At 37.0% G+C, this 5,000-nt stretch overlaps 1 protein-coding gene and 2 long non-coding RNA genes across 5 annotated transcripts in view; 1 reads left to right on the top strand and 2 right to left on the bottom strand.

The window, feature by feature from the left end:
* LOC137652178 (uncharacterized) overlaps positions 1–3,195 on the bottom strand; it is a 13,623-nt gene extending 10,428 nt beyond the window's left edge. The window contains exon 1 of the long non-coding RNA XR_011046209.1: positions 3,108–3,195. This is a non-coding gene — a long non-coding RNA (uncharacterized lncRNA). The remainder of the gene's footprint in view (positions 1–3,107) is intronic.
* The window catches only part of LOC137652181 (uncharacterized), a 509,514-nt gene that overhangs the window by 453,236 nt on the left and 51,278 nt on the right, over positions 1–5,000 (bottom strand). The window lies entirely within an intron of this gene.
* The window catches only part of LOC137652180 (QRFP-like peptide receptor), a 431,646-nt gene that overhangs the window by 398,092 nt on the left and 28,554 nt on the right, over positions 1–5,000 (top strand). The window lies entirely within an intron of this gene.

Genomic DNA, 5,000 nt, shown 5'->3' with positions numbered 1-5,000 from the left:
GCGTTAATTTCCTTTTTCTTTTGCATTGCTAGGGGAAGGTTACTCTCTCTCTCTCTCTCTCTCTCTCTCTCTCTCTCTCTCTCTCTCCTCTCTCTCTCTCTCTCTCTCTCTCTCTTAATTCGATTACATAGTTTGAAATCTGTATCCTTTTTAGACTATTACATAATATAGATAATACCCAAAATATTAATTGGAAATAAAGTTTATTATTATTATTATTATTATTATTATTATTATTATTATTATTATTATTATTACATCTACTAGTTGGAAATCTTACATAGATAAGAAATTGTAGGAGGTTCAGCAATACAATAGAAAAATGTCGTGAATTGTATTGCTGAAAGTTCCACAATTTCTTCTCCACATTATTATTACTCTCTCTCTCTCTCTCTCTCTCTCTCTCTCCTCTCTCCTCTCCTCTCTCTCTCTCCTCTCTCCTCTCTCTCTCGATTGTTTCCTGTTATAATTTCCTTGTTAGATGATAAACTTGATGCGTTGAATAGAACTCGTGCTTCTGTCTTTCATAAAAATCTCTCATTTAATGCATACAGTATGTTATATATATCAGGGTTAGGGAAAATTTCTTTATATTAAAGTGATTCGAAACTAAATTAGCAATCATATATTTGCCAGTAAATTGATCAAGCTCTTTACCCGCGCATCTATACATAGAATTTACATATCATCTTTTGTTTTACTCTTAAGGCAAGGGTTGTGGTGGACTGTTGGTAACGTCCTTGCCTGGTGATCGCCAGACTGGGGTTCGAGTTCCGCTCAAACTCGTTAGTTTCTTTGGCCGGTGCAACCTCACCATCCTTGTGAGCTAAGTATTGGGGGTAGGGGGAGTCTATAGGTCTACATGCTGAGTCATCAAAAGCCATTGCCTGGCCTACCCTTGTCCTAGCTTGGGTGGATGGGGGTTTGGGCGCTGATCATATGAACGAGCATATACATCATATGGTCAATTTCTAGGGCACTGTCCTGGTTGCTAGAGCAATGTTATTCTCCCTTACCTCTGCCATTCATGAGTGGCTCACCATCCTTGTGAGTCAAGGACGTGGGGTTAGGGGAGCCTATAGGTCTACCTGCTGAGTCATTAGAAACCAGTTCCCTGGCTTTCCCTTGTCCTAGCTTGGGTGGAGAGTGGGCTTGGGCGCTGATCATATGTACGAGTATAAACATATGATTAATCTCTAGGGCACTGCCCTGCTTGCTATGGCGATGCCACTCTCCCTTACATCTGTCATTCATGGGTGGCCTTTAAACCTTTAAAACAATTACAACAGAATTTTTATCAATAGCTCAATAACCAGCTTTACATTATATAAAGGAAATGTTGGCTAAATTATACACACAGCCAAGTCTGTCTTTTGCAGACTGCTGCTATTATATCAGTAAATGGCACTACCTGGAACAGAGTTACCAGGTTTTCTGAACGAGAAAAGGCCAATTTCTAATCAACCACAGCTTTAAAAGGCCAACCCATTATTAGAAAAAAGGCCGAAAATACAGTATTTAAGGGCCCACTTTTTTCATAATGTTACCAAAGGCCAACCAATTTCAAAAGGCCAAAACTTGAGTTTTTTTTTTGCCTGAAAAAAGGCCAACCTGGCAACCCTGTGAAATATTGTGTTACAAGGTAAAGACATACCTATCACAATGATAAAGGTTTTGGTATGGGGGCGGGGGGGGGGGGGGATAATCAATCTACGCGACAGTGGGGCCTCTTCTCTGCATCCTCATCCTTTGAGTTCAACAATGATAAATTTATTTTCCTTTGGGTTCATCTGGATGCAGTTTATTTTACTTTGGGTGCATCTGGAATCAGCTTATTTTATTTTGGGTTATCTGGAATCAGTTTATATTATTTTGGGTTCATCCTGGATCAGTTTGATATACTTTGGGTTTATCTGGAATCTGTTCATTTTACTTTGTGTTCATCTGGAATCAGTTTATTTTACTTTGGGTTCATCTGGAATCAGTTTATCTTATTTTGGGTTCATCTAGATTCTAGAATCAGTTTATATTACTTTGGGGTTCATCTGGAATCAGTTTATTTTACTTTGGGTTAATATAAAATCAGTTGATTTTACTTTGGGTTCATCTGGAATCAGTTTATTTTACTTTGGGTTCATCTGGAATCAGTTTATTTTACTTTGGGTTGATAAAAAAATCAGTTGATTTTCTTTGGGTTCATCTGGAATCGGTTTATTTTACTCTAGGTTCACCTGGAGTCAGATTATTTAAGTTTAGGTTCATCTGGCTCGAATCTGAATTATGCCAGAGAAAGTAAATAAATAGATTATGATTTTTAAAGTTGACGTTAATCAAGAAAATGATTGTCGTATTCTATATTTATCAAGAAACTGGCGTGCTTATAATTTGAGAGCAAGTGGAAGTAAAGTAGTCGGAACGTAAGTTTTTAGGGATATGGTGGCCTATTGGAAACGTCCCTGCCTGGCGATCTACTGGACTTGGGTTCGAAACCCACTGAAGCTTGATAGTTTTATATAGTGTCTGTAACCTCACCATCCTTGTGAGCTAAAAATGGGGGTTTTGGGGGGAGCCTATAGGTCTACTTGCTGAGTCATCAGCAACTATTGCCTACCCCTCCTTGGTCCTAGCTTGGTTGGAGTGGGGCTTGGGGCTGATCATATGTATATATGGTCAGTCTCTAAGGTATTGTCACTGTCCCTTGCCTCTGCCATTCATGATTGACTTAAAACTTTTAAACCTTTAGCAAGGTACCTATACTCAATTTTTTCTAATGAGGCGCATTTACACCGACTCGCAGCGGTGCCCTTTTAGCTCAGAAAAGTTTCCTGCTATCTGATTTGTTAGAATTATCTTGCCCAACCAATCAGAGATCAGGAAACTTTTCCGAGCTAAAAGGGCACCCATGCGAGTCGGTGCAAATCTGCCTCACTAAAAAGAATTGACTGTAGCTGTATCTGCAGTCCTTCCTATCTTAATTTACTAATATAAATGGTAATAGTTGCTGGGAAATGCTGAATTTTTCACATAGACTACCGTTGTTCTCAAAACTACTATATTAGCGAATTTGTTAACTTCGAGCTTCGTACTTTTCAAAAAAAGTGTCTTACTTTGCATCCTGAATCCGAGCCAGAGTCGCTGAGGCTGTTTTGAATATCATTTGCCATAGGAGATCTTTCACTTTTCTGGCCAAATCTGAAAAGAAAATAGAATATCAATTAGATAATGATGAGTATTCCTGAAGAGAATATATCATAATACTAAAAATCTAAGAGTTTCATATATTACGTTTTAGAAGTTATGAAATTTGTGTGCAGTAATATGCATAGAATGAGCGTAGTGGCTGATAAGGAAAGTAATATGGAGAGAATAGCTCTGTTTACCTCCAGTAATCATTGTCATTATCCGAAGGCGTTATTTAAATACTCGTTGCCATTATTATTATTATTATTATTATTATTATTATTATTACTTGCTAAGATACAACCTTGGTTGGAAAAGCAGGATGCTATAAGCCCAGGGGCTCCAATAGGGGAAATAGTCCAGTGAGGAAAGGAAACAAGGAATAATTAAATTTTTAAGAAGAGTAGCAACTTTGAAATAAATATCTCCTATATAAACTATAAAAATCTTTAACAAAACGAGAGGAAGAGAAACAAGACAGAACAGCGTGCCAGAGTGTACCTTCATAGAATCTGAAAGTGATCTGTAACCAAGTAAAAATTATATTTACTGTTTGTATTTATGCACTGCCTGAAATTTTGATATAGAGCAAAATGATGTTTTGTTTTTTAACTTGATATCTCCTTGAATGACATCGTTTATAGCACTCAGATCTAAGTAATATATCCTGTAATGGCTCATTTTCATAACAAAACAATATTACGATTATGATTTTCGCACATAACATATTTTCAGTATCATTGTTGAAGGAATGGACATTTGAAATATAGCCAAGTTACATATTCAAATCTATAAATATACTCACTAATGTTTTTCTTTCAACCAAGAAAGAATCGCCATATTGCAATTTGTTTTCTATTCTGGTATGAGTTAAACTGCTTTTGTTGATTTAATGAGTGAATTTCCTCATTGTTTCCGCCTTACAATTCCAGAATATAATCTTTTTAGTAATCAATGAAATCCTTTACCCAATCAGAATGATTATCATGATCTTGTTAACCATTTAAAGGGGTTGAACTAATCCTCTCATTACGGGTTATTTGATAGCATTAAAAACTTCGAAAGAATTTTTTTTTGAACTGGCTTAAAGGTAAAAGAAGTTTTAGAGGAGTAAGAGGAAGAAGAGGATGTAGAGGAGTAGCAGCAGGAAGAAGTTGTAGAGGAGTTGGAGGAAGAAGAGGATGTAGGGAAATAGGAGTAGGAGTAGGAAAAAGTTGTAGAAAAGTAGGAGTAGGAAGAGGATTAAGAGGAGTAGGAATAGGATGAGAAAGAGGATGCAGAGGAATAGGAGAGGGCGGAAGAAGAGGAGGTAAAGGAATAGAAGCTGTAGAGTAAGTAGTAGGAAGCAAAGGATGTAGAGTAGATTGCGGAAGAAGTTGTAAAGGGGTAGAAGGAAGAAGAATTTGTAGAGGAGTAGGAAGAAGAAGAATTTCTATAGGAGTAGAAGAAAGGAGAAATTGTAGAGGGGTAGGATGAAGAAGTTGTAGAGGAATAGAAGCAAGAAGAAATTGTAGAGGGGTAGGAGGAAGATGTTGTAGAGGAGTAGGAGGAAGAAGAATTTGTAGAGGAGTAGGAAGAAAAAGAATTTGTATGGGAGTAGAAGAAAGAAGAAATTGTAGAGGAGTAGGATGAAGAAGTTGTATAGGAGTAGAAGAATGGAGAAATTATAGAGGAGTAGGATGAAGAAGTTGTAGTGGAGTAGAAGCAAGAAGAAATTGTACAGGGGTAGGATGAAGAAGTTGTATAGGAGTAGAAGAAAGGAAAATTGTAGAGGAGTAGGATGAAAAAGTTGTAGAGGAAAAGAAGCAAGAAGAAATTGT

Source organism: Palaemon carinicauda, chromosome 13 (genome assembly GCF_036898095.1).
Source record: "Palaemon carinicauda isolate YSFRI2023 chromosome 13, ASM3689809v2, whole genome shotgun sequence".
In the NCBI taxonomy this organism is placed as follows: Eukaryota; Metazoa; Arthropoda; class Malacostraca; order Decapoda; family Palaemonidae; genus Palaemon; species Palaemon carinicauda.
Note: the sequence above shows the minus strand (reverse complement) of the source record. Positions and strands in the feature narration are given on the sequence as shown.